This window comes from Lepidochelys olivacea (genome assembly GCF_965140295.1).
Source record: "Lepidochelys olivacea isolate rLepOli2 genome assembly, chromosome: 9".
Classification (NCBI taxonomy): Eukaryota; Metazoa; Chordata; order Testudines; family Cheloniidae; genus Lepidochelys; species Lepidochelys olivacea.
Window position 1 is genome coordinate 83283875 of NC_140419.1, and position 18810 is coordinate 83302684.

An 18810-nucleotide genomic window follows, 5' to 3' on the forward strand; every position below is an offset into this window, starting at 1 on the left:
ATGTTATGCCCAGACCCTGCTCTTAACTACCCTGCCATAAATCTGGAGCAGATCGATCAATTTCAAGAGATCAGGTGATCAATCAAGAGACTTCTGCAATTTGATGGCAAAAAAAATAAAATTAAAAAAATCTTGTTTGAGTGCATAATTCTGGCAAATCCAAACCCTACCTTTAATTCAACCTTGAACCCTAAATGCTAGTCTAATTCTAACCCAGATCCAGCCTCCCTCAAGCTATCTCGCTTACTAAATCCCAATATGAGTATACGTGTAAAGAGCATTCAGATACTCAGGTATATTGTGCTACGTAAGTGCAAATTTTCATCATTGGCTAAATGCTCTATGTGGTACAATGCACGGAATGGAGACAGTGCTTTCCCTGAGGCGTTTATAGTCTAAAAGAGAAGAGATATGACATACATGGTGCTAGAGGAATAATCTAGAGTTACAGAAATATGGTTTTTGATTGGTTGGTTCACTTCTTATTGACCCTGCAGAATAAGTGAGCCTTAAGGAAGGTTTTGAATGAGGGAAGGGAGTGGCTTAGAAAGCTGGAATAAGAAGAGCTTTCCATGCCTGAAGAAAGTAACAGAGATGGGAGCAGAAGGAGAGCAATGGAGCACTGAAGCTGGAGGAGTGGAGAAAGCAGAAGATGTGTGGGATAGTGATGTAAGACGAATCAAGAATTCAGTGCGTGCTAATGACACATTAAGAGATGTATAGGTTGATCAGCAGGCCCTAAAGGATTGGGGCTTTAGAAATAAAAGTTAAAGAAGTATAAAAACAATTAACATGTAAATTTCCATCAAAACCACATTTTTGAAAGAGCACAAAGATTAAAACCTTAGACCAGAGTTACATACACATTCATGACTACACATATAAGGAATGTCTAACCTGTGGGAATTGTTAATTTTCTGGCTACTGCAGTTACATTAGTATTATGCTATAGAAAGACTTTCCTTCATAATTCAAGAATTTCAAAAACTGGTTGGTTCGTGGAGTTGGGACCTGTTCTTTCCGGTTGTTTCTATTTGAAGAAAGTATTAACACAACCATTGTGAGGAAGAGATAAACATAAGAATACCATGCACTTTAGTTAATATCAGTGCAGAAAGCAGAGAAACAGATCGGGTCAACACTGCAGTCTGGATTTGTTTGTTTTTATCCATAATAATGATTAATATTATGGCCCCACCCTACATTGAGGGTAAAAAACACAATCCTCTCCCAAGAAGTGACTCAGCGTCTTCACTCCCAGCTATCTGTGAGATTCCTTGGAAAGAATTTGAGGTCCTTAATAGTCAGCTGTTTCATCCCAAAAAACTGTCAGACCTTTCAGAGCTGCAGAAGAGTAAATGCTTTATCACTATTCCACACCTGTCTTTGAGCCTCATAATTACCACTTTATTAGAGCATGAGCTTTCGTGAGCTACAGCTCATGCTCTAATAAATTGGTTAGTCTCTAAGGTGCCACAAGTCCTCCTTTTCTTTTTGCGAATACAGATTAACACGGCTGTTACTCTGAAACCTATAATTACCACTGCAATTCTGCAGCAGAGAAAACATCTTAGTTTCTGATTGTACTTCTAATATTCTTAAACATCTTTACCAAGAACCAGATAGACAGAAAATGCAGAATATTAAGAGACAAATAAGTGAACCATGGGTTTGAGACAAAAAGTGCATTAAAGTCAGTGGGAAGACTCCCATTGACTTAAGCAGGCTTTGGATTGGGCCTTTCTTTTCTTGGTGGTTAATTTTCCACTCATTATGTAGCTTTTAGTCACTTGTATGGGACCACTCTCGAATTAGTGGAATTAAGCCCCATATTGTGTCATCGCATTTTCTCCCCCTCACAGAAGTGACTTTAATATATTAATTGGAACTTTCACAGTATGTATGTCTGAGGGGGTTGACTCACCGCTGTCATCTCCTTGTGGCTGGGTGTGATGTAGCAGCTTTCTCCCTGCTGGGTGTCTCCTGTTGACAGCTGCTGCCGTGACCCGACTCCTCCTGTGACTCAGCTTCCAGCCAGGTCACTTGAAAGTCTCTCCCTTTCCAGGGCAATCTGTGAACAAAAGACAAAGGGAATTAATGCAAATAAACAGAGTTAATAAGAAAGAGAAAAATTATTCTTTGTCAAGGTGCATCAGCATGAGGCCCTCTCTTCCCTCAAGGCAGTGGTCATCTGGGAAGCTCCTGCCTTCTGGAGAGGAGGACTGAAGGTCTGTTTTCTTCCCTGGTCTGCCAACAAGTGAGCTGCTCTGCTCCCCTTTTAAGCTCCCCCTACAGCTTCTGCATTCCTTGAAGGTGTGGCAGAATAGAGCTGCCTGCACCCAGAACAGATCTTTAACCACTTCTTGTCCCGTATGGAGTTTGTATATCTCCGTAACAATACCTTACACAGCAAGAAAGGGATATACAGTGTTCTTTTCCTCCATCTTTTAAAGGTTCTGCATCTATAGCCACCTATTAAACACAATGTTCATATCCACAACTGGTTCCTCATTAACTCATTGTACTTTAAAATGAAGAAAGGCTGTTGTCGTCTCTGTTCAAACTTAAGTGGCTTCATAAAGCAATTCTAATTTTCTGCTGAGCTCTCTAGTAGGCCAGTGAAGAGTCAGAGAGTTATATAGACATTGTAGGTTTCAGAGTAACAGCCGTGTTAGTCTGTATTCGCAAAAAGAAAAGGAGTACTTGTGGCACCTTAGAGACTAACCAATTTATTTGAGCATAAGCTTTCGTGAGCTACAGCTCACTTCATCCGATGCATACTGTGGAAAGCACAGAAGATCTTTTTATACACACAAACCATGAAAAAATGGGTGTTTACCACTACAAAAGGTTTTCTTTCCCCCCTACTCTCCTGCTGGTAATAGCTTATCTAAAGTGATCACTCTCCTTACAATGTGTACGATAATCAAGGTGGGCCATTTCCAGCACAAATCCAGGGTCCAACAAGAACGTCGGGGGGGGGGGGAGAGGTAGGAAAAAACAAGGGGAAATAGGTTACCTTGCATAATGACTTAACACCATCGTGGCCACTATGGATGTAGAAGCCCTCTACACCAACATTCCACACAAAGATGGACTACGAGCCGTCAAGAACACTATCCCCGATAATGTCACGGCTAACCTGGTGGCTGAACTTTGTGACTTTGTCCTTATCCATAACTATTTTACATTTGGAGACAATGTATACCTTCAGATCAGCGGCACTGCTATGGGTACCCGCATGGCCGCACAGTATGTCAACATTTTTATGGCTGACTTAGAACAACGCTTCCTCAGCTCTCGTCCCCTAAAGCCCCTACTCTACTTGCGCTATATTGATGACATCTTCATCATCTGGACCCATGGAAAAGAAGCCCTTGAGGAATTCCACCATGATTTCAACAATTTCCATCCCACCATCAACCTCAGCCTGGTCCAGTCCACACAAGAGATCCACTTCCTGGACACTACAGTGCTAATAAACGATGGTCACATAAACACCACCCTAGACCGGAAACCTACTGACCGCTATTCCTACCTACATGCCTCCAGCTTTCACCCTGACCACACCACACGATCCATCGTCTACAGCCAAGCTCTGCAATACAACCGCATTTGCTCCAACCCCTCAGACAGAGACAAACACCTACAAGATCTCTATCAAGCATTCTTACAACTACAATACCCACCTGCGGAAGTGAAGAAACAGATTGATAGAGCCAGAAGAGTTCCCAGAAGTCACCTACTACGGGACAGGCCTAACAAAGAAAATAACAGAACGCCACTAGCCGTCACCTTCAGCCCCCAACTAAAACCCCTCCAACACATTATTAAGGATCTACAACCTATCCTGAAGGATGACCCAACACTCTCACAAATCTTGGGAGACAGGCCAGTCCTTGTCTACAGACAGCCCCCCAACCTGAAGCAAATACTCACCAGCAACCACATACCACACAACAGAACCACTAACCCAGGAACCTATCATTGCAACAAAGCCCGTTGCCAACTGTGCCCACATATCTATTCAGGGGACACCATCACAGGGCCTAATAACATCAGCCACACTATCAGAGGCTCGTTCACCTGCACATCCACCAATGTGATATCTACCATCATATGCCAGCAATGCCCCTCTGCCATGTACATTGGTCAAACTGGACAGTCTCTACGTAAAAGAATAAATGGACACAAATCAGATGTCAAGAATTATAACATTCATAAACCAGTCGGAGAACACTTCAATCTCTCTGGTCACGCGATTACAGACATGAAAGTTGCAATATTACAACAGAAAAACTTCAAATCCAGACTCCAGCGAGAGACTGCTGAATTGGAATTCATTTGCAAATTGGATACAATTAACTTAGGCTTGAATAGAGACTGGGAGTGGCTAAGTCATTATGCAAGGTAACCTATTTCCCCTTGTTTTTTCCTACCCCCCCCCCCCAGACGTTCTTGTTAAACCCTGGATTTGTGCTGGAAATGGCCCACCTTGATTATCATACACATTGTAAGGAGAGTGATCACTTTAGATAAGCTATTACCAGCAGGAGAGTGGGGTGTGGAGGGAAAGAAAACCTTTTGTAGTGATTAACACCCATTTTTTCATGGTTTGTGTGTATAAAAAGATCTTCTGTACTTTCCACAGTATGCATCCAATGAAGTGAGCTGTAGCTCACAAAAGCTTATGCTCAAGTAAATTGGTCAGTCTCTAAGGTGCCACAAGTACTCATAGACATTGTAGTAATGGTTTCTCTTGATCCACTCAGCTACAAAGCTCTGTAAAGCAAAGCAGTTTAAGATCACCTAAAATGTCCCACAGATGAATGCGGGTTTTTTGGTTTGTTTTTTGCTGAAACAGAAAAATAGAAAGACTATGAGACCAATTCTACTCTCACTTACACCAGTATAGATCGGGAGTAACGCTACTGAAATAAATGGTGTTATACATGTGTAAAACTGGGGTACTTAAGAGGAGAGTCAGCCCCCAAATCTTGGTTATTTGGGGCTAACTGAGGCACACATTAATGCCTGATTGCACATGAAGTTGCCATCTGCCACATGTTGTATACTAGTATTAAGCCATATTGCTTCTGAAAAGCAAAAGCACTTGCTAGCATAGGTTTTAGCCAAAGGATTTCAGATAACTACACTTGATAAAGGACTGACTCTTCAACAATAATCAGCAAATCCACATTTGTAGAATTGTTAATCCTTTTATATAAGATTTGGCTGCACAGGTAACTCTATTCATTAAGTTGGGCTGTCTAGCAGCTAGCCCAAACCTAAAGCAACTTCCATCCAAATTAACATAAGCTGAGTCCTCAGACTAGATAGAATATTTACGTATGTTTTGGATAGGATTCTACAGATGGTAGGAGGATGGTACAAGCACTGTGGCATTGATCAGTTAGCACTGTTTGAAGCATTGTCAGGTTAGTAGTAGTTGGCAACGCTAAAGAAATGTACAGAACTAAAAATTCTCTTTTTTCGAGGGGGCGGGGGGGGTCTCCTACCTTCCAGGAATTACATGCACTGGTTGGAACTCTGGCTGTGTAGTTATGAGTCATAATAAACCATGCAAGTACAAGCAGTCGTTATGGGTGTCTTCAAGTTACTGGCAGCCAGTCTGCTTGAATTTCTCCACTTTGCATGTACGTTTCACAGACGCCTCCTCCAGTTCTTTGAATTTCTAAGAGTTCTTAGAGTTAAGACGCTTGCCAGTAGAATACTTATTATATTCTGCCTTATTTTACATTTTGAAGGAAAATAAGCTAATTAACAGCCCTCTTTCTGAGCTTGTTCAAGAAAGAAATACCAGATTAGTCAGATGTCATGATATCTGCTTTTAAGGTAGATATCATGAATCAGGCAGCATGCAGTGTTGTTGTAGGAGGCAGATCATTCCCACATCCAAAGAAACTGTTCCTGTCTCATGTATAAATAATGGGCTAAATTAATCCCTTCTTTAACTCCAGTGAAGTGATCAGAGGTGGCTCTTTTCTTCCTTTCACACTACACTTTTTAAATGTAGAAATGTCTTTAGAGGAAGACACACTCCAAACAATCAAACTACCCAGAAATATTTAAAAGTAAAGGCCAACTAGGATACATTTGATCAAGAGAGGGCATGGCATGGCACCAGAATGAACATACAACTTGAGTCATTAGCACAGCAGCTTATTCAACTTGAAAGATAAAATTCATAAATAAACTAAGAATCAGCTTAAACAATACCTCCTCTTGAATGTTAGTGTTTTACAGTGACTGTTACAGGTTGCTCTACTCACTACTGGGTGGCACCCCCTTCTAGTGATTAGCTCCACCCAGTTCAGCTCCCCCTTTCTTCTCTTCCACTGTTACAACTCTCCTCCTGCTCACAGAGTCACAGTACAGCATCTTCGTGACTCAGCCCTCCGGTCAGGTCACACTGTGATTCCCCTTCTAGGGAAAAAGAAAAGGAGGACTTGTGGCACCTTAGAGACTAACAAATTTATTTGAGCATAAGCTTTCGTGAGCTACAGCTCACTTGTCTTTCAAAGTCTCTCTGCACAAGCAGTCCTCACACCTGCTTCCCTGACTCCCACAGTGACTCAGGCAGTCTTCCCATTCACTGTCCCAAACAATACCACTCTGCAGTGGATGGTAGGGAAACTCGGGCCCACCCTTTACTCTGGGTTCCAGTCCAGGACCCTAAGGTGAGCATTTAAGATCTGGTCCTTCATCAGCCTAACTTTACAGAAGCAAACCAGTTCCCTCACAGGTAAGCTTCCTTCTAATTAGTGCCCTCCACACAGCCTAAATGTCCCCTGTGTTTGCAACTTAATTGGCTGATTGGGCCTATCCAGCCTAATTCATCCCTTTCAAGGCCAGAATGGGGCGCACATCCCATCACAGTGACCACACAAACCAATGTGATATTAACATTACAGAATCTGGAAAAAAGCAGACCGGTTAACACTGCCAACCTATAATACCTCAACGCTCCCTTATGTATGCAGTCGCGACATTAAGAGCACTCATTACAATGCCCACAACATCCATCATCCCATGCCAAATGAGCAAGTATCAGTCCTATTGACATGTCATCTTGTACCTAAGAAATAATTTACATTATATGCTTCATTGACATAAATAGGTTTTGAACAGAGAAGTATGTGTGTTGCAAAGTTTGGATATGGATTTCAAAAACTTCAAAGCTCCGAAGTGTTCAGATTAGTGGCAGGGTCCGGGCTGATTAATTTCACTTGCTTCTAAAATCCTCAAATAGATTATTTATTTTTACTTTATTATTAGAAAGAGAAATATCACCTCTAGTCATGCCCTTTATCCATCTGTGCTTTTGTCTTCTTGCCATCAGACGTAGGACACATTTTTGCAAACATTTTTATGACCCTCTCTTCAAATTACAGAATACCATGGAGGCTGCAAGGTTTCAAAACATAGCTGAGAAGGAAGTTGTTTTAAGGCCAGCCAAGTTGTGATACTTTATTTAATCTTTCACAGGGGTGAGCTCATCTTCCATTACCAAACTAATACTATAATCAAGACAAGTCGTTGTTCTAGGGAGACTATGGCTGACGCAGTCCTTCCTGCTGCCTTAAGGCCCTGATCCTGTTGTCATTGAATTCAATGAGAAAAACTTAACGAGGCAGCATCCTTCCCTAAATTATAATCTCTGCAATATTTAGAAAAAAATATCAAAAAGAAACAGCCCCTTTCTACTTTATCTGAAAATTAGCTCCAGAAATAATGGAATGAGGAAGGAAATCAGGCTGGTTTAGTTGATAAAGGATCCCCAGGAGCTCCAATTCAAATCTTAGTTCCAGTGCAAACTTCTAATGAGTTTATTCCTCTTATTTCCACTATGGCCCACTTTGCACTAAACTCAGCAGAGCTGCCCCAATACACAGAACAGGATAATGAAGTTCAGGATGTCTTCCAGATTAAGACTTTAATCTGGCATTCTATGAGGAATTTGCACTGCAGATCTTTCCACCTGATTTGTGGATGTAGTTTCCAGGTTTTCCCAAACAAACACTCACCAATCTGCACAGAGAGAAATATGGTTGTAATTAACAAGCTCATCTTACTGTATATAAATCAGGAAAAGGGAGAAATTTTGTTAAACAAGACAACTACCAAAGGAATTATTTTGCTTCCAATTAGGTAAATAAGGAAAACCTTTTCAATGACTGGCTTCCATTAGTTTTAACTCAATGCTCTAGTTTGTTTTGTGGAAGCCTGCAGATGGTCCTTTGTTAGTGCTGAGTTTAGTGCAATGGCTAATTTAAAACTCACTTCCGTACTCCATAGATTTTTGTCTTCCTTTTAACTAAAATGATTTGCTAGTACATCTTGGTCTTCTCTGGCAGCTGTTGCTGTTTAACTTCTGATCATTTTGCTGAGCACATACACTCTGCAAAGATACAGGATTGCGAGCAAGGTTTATGACCTGGAAATAAAACAAAACTACTGGCAGTTTGAAAACAGTTGATTTTTTCTTAAAAAAAACGTTAACTGGACATATCCTATTTTTCCTGTGTTAGTCTTTAGTAGTTACTTAGCTCACAGTTACATTTGATATCTGTTTCCCCTCCCCCATTTCACCTTTTTAGTCTTATCTATCAAGTCTAACCGTTATGGTTAAGTGATCTGACAGGTCTCACAAGCTAAGGACAGTCATGTCTAGCCAGTATTTGAAGAAGGGCAGACCTCCAAGAAGCACTGGAGGATGTCGTAGAAAATGGCACAAGCAATTCAGTGTGCGGTGCTCTGCCCTCTGATTCAGTACTGACCAAAAAGGTGCTGCTACAGGTGTCACCTTTAAGAGCAGATGTAATGGCCCTGACCACTTCTGGTCATTAATGCAATATGATGTTATCTGGTACGCCATCTTTCATACAACCTGCATCTCAAAATGCTTTACAGAACTAAACAAACCAAAAAGATGATCCCAGATCACTTTTTGCAAATCTTTAATAAGATTTCCAAATTATTGCATTTGGAATAATTATGCCTTCTTAAACTTGACCCCTGTAATTTTATTTTAATAAAGTATTCTAAATCACTACATAGTTATTATATATGAGCAAGACTAGATCAAGGTTGCGGGGGCAGGGGATAGCGGGAGAAACAACAAACAAAAAAACCCAGCTAAAGAGAGTCTGGAGCCAGTCAATGGCCTTTGAGTCAGCAATGTTCCGTTTGCTAAGACCTCCAAAGAGCCCAGCACAAAACAACCAACCATCGAGACTGCATGCAGCATTCACCACAGACTTGGATGGGTTGTCTTGGATGCCCCAGGCATGGATGGTCTTGGCACAGCAAAACATGCCACATCTGAACCTGTTAAGCTGGCTCCAGAGGTGGCATGGGAGCCCAAAGCCAGGTAGTCATGCATCTGGTTTGATAATGATCTGGAAGTTCCTGGTAGTGGCCGAGGCTTGTTCCCATTCTGCCCACCATTGTAAGCTGATGACATTATTAGTTAGATGGAAAGTATGCAACATTATCCAGACAGAATTTCTGCTATACAGTTGGTGGAAAGGTGCATCCCATATATCCCTGAAGTGTATCATTTTCTGTATCTTAGTGATCAGTTTGTTGGCTACATTCAGACACTGGATATTAGGCGGAGGATTATTGGCTAGGACTGGGAACCATAAAGTTTGTTGTTGGCTTTGGTGTGCCTGTGATAATACTTATGGTATGAGTAAGACATGATGTGGCTACTAGTCTAGCGTGGGCAGAAATTAACCAAACTGGGGCATATTATTCACCAACTGAATAGCAGAGAGCAAGCCCCAAACTATACAGTGTTGGCACATTTGCTCCCCAGATAGACCCCACTAATTTGTTCAGGAGAGGTTCGCTCCTGATCTTTTGAATAACTTTAGTAAGTTGGTATTTGTATGCAAGTGCGCATTTTAGGGGGATCCCTAAATACAGCATCTTTGTATCCTGTGTCAAAAAGATAAGTTCAAGCTGGCTCTGAGCATGGTGCATGTTGGCACAGTTTTGGATGTACCTGGTTTCAATCATCATTTCTTGCAATAGTCACCTATGGCAACCATATCACAGTTCAGGTTCTCTTCAATCTTTTAGAAATCATGGTCTCTTAAGGCCAGATTTCATTGTGTATGTGAGCCGTCTGGAGATGGTGTTTGGTATGTTATTGGTTAATACATTATATAAATAAAGCTGGTGCCAGCGCAGAGCCTTGTAGGAGTCTGTTCTTCTGGAATCTCCAGGTGCTGGTTTTGTGGCCCAGAGCCACCTGAAAATCTCTACCTTGGCACATCAGCTCAGTTGCCATGACAACCCATTGTAAAGAACTGCTGACATCTTGTACAGCAGACCAGTGTGCCAGATAGTGTCATAGGCTGCTGTAAGATCAAAAGAGACAGCTCTAGTTTTCTGCATCTGTTGATATGTACTGTCGATGTTCATAGGAAGTGCTATCACTGGATCACGGGTGCTTCAATTTGTTCAGAACCCTGCCTGATCATCATGCAAAAGTTGTTCTATCTTGAGCATAATTCTCTGTAGGATTATCTGCCTGTAGGAGTTTGTAGCTATAATTCAGAAGTGATATTTGGGCAATAGTTGGCTCCTAAAAAGGGTGGGCTTTACCAAGTTTTGGTAAAGCTATAACCTCAGATTTTTACCGTATCTTGGGTATCATGTATGATGCATCTGTATGATGCGGTTCAGGAAGGTCACCACCACGAAGTCCATCCCATGTGGGTGCCAAAAATAAACTATACACGATATCTGGATGAAAAAATGTGCAGGCCTCCTTAAACAGGAAGAAAAATCCAGCGACCAAGAAATAGACAACCACTTCCTAGAGAGCCTGAATGTAGCCCAAAGAGCACACTGGAGAAAAGCAATCTCAGAAGTGGATATGTCAAGATCTATCATGAAAGCCTGGACACTCATCAGGAAGTTTAGTGCAGTGAAAATCCAGAAGATATGCAGCAACAAAGGTCTTCTTTTCTTCCATCCTGAACTGCTAGGAACTGAGTGCTGTTAAACAACTCCTGAATTACCACACAAAGGTGACTGTATTTCAGAGGTGACTGGTGCGATACATCTTTGTAGGTGTAAATTGCTTATGGATTGATCTAGATCAGGGGTCGGCAAACTATGGCCCGCGGGCCAGATCTTGCCTGCCAGCCATTTTAAGCCAGCCCTCTAGCTCCCACTCGGGAGCAGAGTCTGGGGCTTGCCCTGCTCCGGCGCTCCAGCCGGGGAGCAGGATTGGGGGCCGCTCTATGCAGCTCCCAGAAGTAGTGGCCTGGCATGGCCCCCGTCTGGTGCTCCAGCCAGGGAGCAGGGTCAGGGGCTGCTTCATGCCACTCCCAGAAGCGGCAGCATGGCCCCGCTCCGGCTCCTATGTGTAGGGGCAGCCAGGGGGCTCTACTCTGCACACTGCCCCTGCCCCAAGTGCCAATAGGAGTTGCAGGGGTGGCACCTGCGGACAGGGCAGCATGCAGAGCCGTCTGGCCATGCCTCCACGTAGGAGGCAGAGTTGCGATATGGCTGCTGTTTCCGGGAGTCGCTTGAGGTAAGCACTGGCCAGAGCCTGCACCTCTGAGCCTCTCCCCATGCCCCAACCCCTGCCTCAGCCCTGATCCCCCTCCCAGCCTCTGAACTCCTCAGTCACAGCCTGGAGCAACCTCCTGCACCCCAAACTCCTCATCCCCAGCCCCACCACAGAGCCCGCACCCCCAGCCGGTGCCCTTACCCCCCCACACTGCCCCATCCCAGCCCAGAGCCCCCTCCCGTACCCTGAACTTCTCATTTCTGGCTCCACCCCAGAGCCCCCAACCCCAACCAGAGCCCTCACTCCCTCCTGCATCCCCAACCCCAATTTTGTGAGCATTCATGGCCAACCATACAATTTCTACTTACAGATGCGGCCCTCGGGCCAAAAAGTTTGCCCAGCCCAGATCTAGCTGAAGCTATTATTGTGTTAATTAACATAGCCAAGGCTGTCACACTTAATGAAATGATTCAACTTCATTACTTATTGTGTTCTGTAACTCCACAGTGTGGACCCAAACAGCCTATGATTAAACATTAGTTCTCTTCTCCAGCTTATATTACGTGGGAGGAAGTAAGAGGGATTGTTTTACCAAAGGAGAGCACAGTAAGAATTTTTGGATGTTATTTTGCAGCTACATTCTATTTGGTTAAATCCCCATTTATTTAGTTAGATTAGTACCAATTTTTCAAGGCTCTGTCACACAGCTGTTTAGCACTGGGTTTGGAAATCTGTGATGTGCCTCAAGAAGCTAGTGCCCTGACAGTTTCTGCCTTACAGAGGCAAGCTGAGACATGCCCTTTGTGCGGCACCTGCTGAGGGCACGGCACCTTTTACTGCTTTCATAACATGGAACAGAAATTTGGCCCCAAGGGGATACTGCAGCTATAGTTATTTGCTTACCAATTAACTTGTTTCCTGTGGGAGTTATGAGCAGGCCAACTGAGAAAAATTTGGGGCCCTGGTACATCATGTTGGCTGGGGCCCTCCCTCCCGCCACCCCCCCATTTCATCCCAGTTACAGCTTTTTGCAGGGCAGGGCCCTGGTACATTTGTCTTCCCTTTGCCCCCATCCTCGTCAGCCCTGGCTATGAGGAGGACATCTTGTGAACGGAAAGATTCATGCTTTAAGATGTGAAAAACTTTATGATATTAATTAAATACTATGTAAGTACATTATTTTATACTCTCATCATGCTTTTCATCATACACCCCAAAACTCTTTACAAACATCAGATAAAAGTATCATTATCCCCCATTTTACAGATGGGCCAACAGAGGCACAGACCAGCTTGACCATGATCACATAACAAGTCAGTTGCAAAGTTCATAAGAAAACCCAGGTCTCCTGACTAATCATGCTATGCTCAGTCAGCTTGACCACAGTTGCCTCGGTTTGTCCAGGTACAAAAATTCAAGAACTTATTTTAACGTATCTTACAAAGGGGTATTGGAAATATTAATTCTTGGAAATGTTCTGAGTTTTAGAATGTATATCACTCCTTGATGAATTACCCATAGCTCATTTGAAAACTCTATATGATACATTATCCAGCATAATCCATTGGCAGCACCTGCAGCAACAATAAGATATTCCTTTTATAATTAACTCTAAGGGGGGGGCGGGGAATCATTAGTAATATAAAAATGCCTGAAATAAAAATTCTCCACTAAATACATTATGTAATGCTCAAAGAATATTTCATACAGGCAGCACACATGATGTAGCACATACCTACGAAGTGTTAACCTCTGCTACTGTAATAAAACTGTCAGCCCTGATTATTTAAAAGGTGACTACCTGCAGGCTTTGCTTTCATTCTTTCTTGTAATTAGTACATCCCACATGCCTGAGCTGACTGGCTAATGCCCCATTGCGCTCTGTGCATATTGCACTTGGCTCCTGCTCATGATTCATCAGCCATGCAGAGACAAAAGTTTGGCTTCCCTTTTCTGAACAGTGATTTATTCCCAAGGGCATCCCTCTGCAGTCAAATAAAATTAATGTAGGCATTCTTCATCAGAGCAGAGATAATGCCCTAAACATCAATCAGTGCTCCAGCTAATACAAAGGATCATTGTCGTGATAAAAGACACACATGATACAACTCTGTTTCAGTTGAGTTTGCCACATCCTATGGATATTATATTGCATGGTCTTTTGTTTCAAATCCTGTTTGTCCTTATCCACCCCATTCCCCTTTTTGAGATAAAGATTTCCTGTATTCTGTTTTTGGGCCTGATATTGTGATGGCCCAAGCAACTTCAACTTCCACTTGACTTTATGTCTAGCCAGTGTTTATTTTCTTCATCATTGAGAAAAGAAATACCATATAGTCAATCCCTAAATTAGAATGAAACAATTAATACTGTTTTCACCTCATGGCAAGAAGTGGGAGTAAAGAAGCTGTATGCTTCCATTAAAGAGTAAGCATGAAATAAAGTGGGCTAGGTTCTGAGTTCAGTTTATATGGTGTAAATCTGGAGTAATCCCATTCACTTCAATGGAGTTACTCCAGATCTACACTAGAGTTACTCAGCTTTGTCTATATTACAGGGAAAAGTCGATCTAAGTTACGCAATTTGAGTTACGTGAATAGCATAACTCAAGTCGACGTAGCTTAGATCTACCTACCGCGAGGTCCACACTACGCGTCGTTGATGGGAGACACTCTCCCGTCAACTCCCCTTACTCTTCTCGATCTGGTGGAGTACAAGAGTCGATGGGAGAGTGATCTGCGGTCGATTTAGCGGGTCTTCACTAGACCCACTAAATCAACCACTGATGCATTGATCACTACACATCGATCCCCCAGTAAGTGTAGACAATCCCTGAGTTCACAGTCTGGCCTGTCATACACACTCTAAGGGTTTTAAAGTTTAAGGGGACTTTTGCTGATTTAACTGTTAGTATTAAGAGCTCCTTTAGACTCAAAATATGTTCTAAAATAAGCATCACATTATCTTTGAGTTTAAAACTTTTATCTTTTGTCATTTTGATTCTTTAATGGTCTGTGGATTGATTAGTTTAGACAATTTGCTTTTAAAAACCCACAATTTTTGCATTTTTACATAAAGAGGGATGCCAGGATTTAATGCTGTACATATGAGCCATTGCCCACAATGAAGTTCTCCACTCTAATCTACACTGAAGGTTGCTGTTGCATATTCCATACTGGTTTTGCATTAGGAGCAGAATCACAATAGTTTACACTTATATAGGGCCTTTTACCTAAGGATCTTGGAGCACTTTACAAAGGTGTGTGAATATTATTACTTTATCTCCATTTTAAATATGGGATAAACAGAAGTACAGAGAGTTTAAATGACTTGCACAAGGTAAAACAGCAAGTCAGTGGCAGAATCAGAAATAAAACCCAGACCTTACAACTCCCAAGCCCCTGTTCTAACCACTAAGTTGCATTATCCCTTGTTTCAGAGTAGCAGCCATGTTAGTCTGTATTCGCAAAAAGAAAAGGAGTACAGTGGCACCTTAGAGACTAACCAATTTATTTGAGCATAAGCTTTCATGAGCTATAGCTCACTTCATCGGATGCATTCAGTATCCCTTGTATGTACATGCGGTTGAGATCTGTCATGCTGAGAGACTTTTTCTATTTGAACTAATAAGCCACATTGGGATTTTGTTCTTTATATATATATATATAAACACACACACACACGCATGCTGTCCTCCCAACCCAAACCTTTAGGGAGCTTTTACATGTCACAAGAGAATAAATGCCTGAGACATTATCTTCCCATACTGAGAGTTCAGAGAATTTGCATGACATCATGGGCATGACCCCCTCACTAATCACATTATATGCTGTTTAACTTAACACTGCTAAGCTTTGTCTGATAACATTGTAAATACCATTTTATTGTAAATTAGATTATTCAAACCTCCTTGGCGTTTAGGTCAGTTCTTGTGTGAGGTCCTTGCTCTTCCTCCCCCTTTCCCCCACCCCAAATTAAATCTTTTCGCTCTGTGAGCCAGGGCATTTCTTCAGCAGGAAGCACAATAAGAAAAGAAGTCTAGGCTATTATCTGCTTCTAACTCAGCACTGCTGATTGCAGTTTGTGCATGGACAGAAGAACGCATGCATCTGTTCTTTTTCTCTTTCTTTGCTTGGACTAAAATCAGTAGGTTTTGTTTTCTTTCTTATAGCTGGCTGGGTCTCATTACAATCTTCCTGTGAGGTACTGTATACCTGAGACCCTATTATTTCCTTCTACCAAACCTAGACCTAGCTCTTCCAGTTGGGCATCATTGTGCTGTTATCAAGTCTGTTTGCAAAGAAATGTGTCAACATGCTTTGTTTGCATTTGCTTTTGTCTTCCATAAGGAAAGGAAATGGTGCAGACTAAGATAAATCATCATCCCAACATCAGTCATGAGTCACAGCTGTCACTACATCATGTATAAAGCATGGCAATGTTTCCAAGGATCTGTCTACCCAGCATTTTGGACCAAGCGTCTCAGTCGACACTCTTCAGCTAGCAGGACTAGCTTTCTAAAAATAGCTGTAACTTCAAAGCGCTATCGATACAGCTGTTTGTAGAACACTAGCATCACTCTAGGAGCACAAGTCTGTTGACCTAGGCTGGGAAACTCACTCCTGCTGGGTCCAAAATGCCATGTCGATAAGCCAAGTGTCTGGAAAGGGGCAAGGGTTACTTTCACTTTCAATTTTTGGTACATTTATTGTGAGCTTGAGGGAGACACAATGGGAGGTTTCTAATCTAGAGGAGACCCCAGCAACAGGATTTTTCCATCATGTTCCAATATGACTATCTGAGAAGATCCTCCTCTTCTCCTTCCCTTATTGAAGTCTGTTGTAAGTGAATTTTGCGGTTTTCAGGAGTGGACTAGGAGTTAAGATTCCTGGGTTCTAGCTCAGCTGTGCCACTGACTCTGTGTCTAAGTTAACATGAGCTCTGACTTGGGTGTTGCTCCTAAACCTGCTCCCGTCCACATACAAAACTCTCTCCCCCAACTTTGGTGGTCCTTTCAACCCAGCTTATCTGGGGCTTGAGGGTCAAACCCAAGTGAGACTTTAATTCCAGAGGGCACATCACACACTTCTCAGTGCTGAGATTCCTCCAATGCCTTCCCACAATTCTGTGTGTGCCCAGAAGGACAAACTATTGTCCCACAGTTGACTGGGGAAGAATCATATAGCTGCTCTGCTTACTGCAGCATAGGATATACCCCCAGAAGTCCTAGGAGACACTCATGAGGGAGGACACCACAAGTGCTGGCACAGTAACTAAGGGAGGGCTTTGTAGTGTGGCTGCTCCCAGCAAAGCGAACTTGGGTGATTGGCACCCAAGGTTAGCCTACCCTGGATGTGAAGACATACCCTGTGTGTCCTTGACTAAATCACTAAACTTTTCTGTTTCTAAATTTTCCAATCTGTAAAAAAGTGATAATAATGCATAGCCATCTCTAAGAGATGTTGTAAGACCTAGTTAAACATTTGTAAAACATTTTCAGATCTTGAAACTTCCCTCTAAAAGTATAGTCGTTACTGCATGCTGCATTTTATTCCAGCCTTGATGACTGTACATTCATTTGGCCGTTTGTTCTGACCTAGTTATTCCCCCCTCCCCACCCCCAAATTTCTTTTTAAAAGATGTGTAAGGATGATTGCAGAAACTGGAATCCAGCACACACAGTTATGGCCTTGTATGATGTAAGAGCGATACATGGTATCAGCACCCCATATTTAAAAAAAAAAAAAGCCTGTTAATTAATGGTCACTTAAAACTCATGTACTTTTCACCATTTCTGTGATTCATTCTCTTCACTTAGGCAGGACAATGAAACTACATGAGATTATTTCATTTTAAATTTCTACTTAGGTTCACTTTCTGGTCCTCATAAATTAGTCCAATGTTGTGGTGTTGGGGTTTGCAACACAGCAAATGAATTTTTATATTAAACTATTTAAATGAAGAACAATGTTTCCTGAAATTATTTTTAATTAATTTTGTAAAAAAATGTTTTGTAACAAAACCTGACTTTTAGGTTTTCATTATCGAAGAGTAGCTCTGTATATCTCCATCATATATAGCAGTCAAAGAGAAACCTTGTGTAAATAAAATGAGAAGGATTTGGTCCCATTGCATAGAATGTAGATTTTCCTTTGAACTGAAGCACGGCACTTTGTTCTTTGTCCCCTTTTTCCTGCAATGTTTCTTTTTAAAATTTTGTCCTTAAACTGAAGTGGGGGTGTTTTTTTTCCAAAGTTGGCTTCAGCGGAACACTTTTAAGGGCAATACAGGATTCAGTCTTAAATTAAATTCCCTATCCACTTGTCCGGTAGAATACACATTGCTCTGCAACTGAGAAAGTTTGTGTCAATGTATTCATTTCTAATTAATATTTATTAGGACCCCAGTTCAGCAATGCACTTAATTTTAAGCTTGTACTTAAGTCCTATTGAAATTTAGTTTCATTTAAGTCAATGCAACTTAAAGCATGTACTTATGTGCTATGCTGTATCAGGGCCTAGAGCTGAACAGAGCTGAGAAGAGTCTACATTTGTAAATTATGCAGTGTCATTGATTGATCCTTGGTTATGCTTACCATTCAGTATGACACAAAAAGAAAATGGTTTTGAATAAGTGCAATTTTAATTGTTCCATTATTATTCCCAGTTAGGAGCAGTCCTGGCCATTTTGCAGGCCAGGGTGGAAAATGTTTTCAGACTTCCTCACCCCAAAATGGCATAGAAAAAAAAAAAAAAGGCAGTACAGAGCCCCTTGGAAATTGGCGCCCATGGCAACTGCCCTGCTCATCCACCCCTAGAACTGGCCCTGAATAAAGAATTCTCCCCCAAATCTTAGTGGGAGGTAACAACCTTCCTGGATGTTACAAATTGACTTCACTCACTTGTATTGTCAGATGAGATATAGGGAAATATTTGCATTACTATTTCTTCTTAGCTTCTTTTTCCCATTTTTAACCAGCTCTACTAAGGTGAGCCTCGTGTTATAACAGAATTCATCTTACACTAATTTCTCACTGTTCTGAAAAGGAACCTATCACATCTTGCAAGGGGCTTGATCTGGACTTTATTGGGAGTAGAAACAACTTGCAAGATCAAGCCCTCAGTGTAGGGCAAAGGTACAGGGCCTCCATGGAATATCTTCCTCCCTATCCATTGGCTTTTTTCAGGACTCAGCACAGGCATGCCTGTTTGGGTTGGCTTTTCATATCTATTTAACTCCCCTCCGCACAGATATGG

General features: G+C 41.9%; 1 long non-coding RNA gene across 1 annotated transcript in view; it reads right to left on the bottom strand.

The window, feature by feature from the left end:
• LOC311525851 overlaps positions 1-2038 on the bottom strand; it is a 62339-nt gene extending 60301 nt beyond the window's left edge. Inside the window, exon 1 of the long non-coding RNA XR_014712876.1 lies at positions 1925-2038. This is a non-coding gene — a long non-coding RNA (uncharacterized lncRNA). The remainder of the gene's footprint in view (positions 1-1924) is intronic.
• Positions 2039-18810: the final 16772 nt, after the last annotated feature.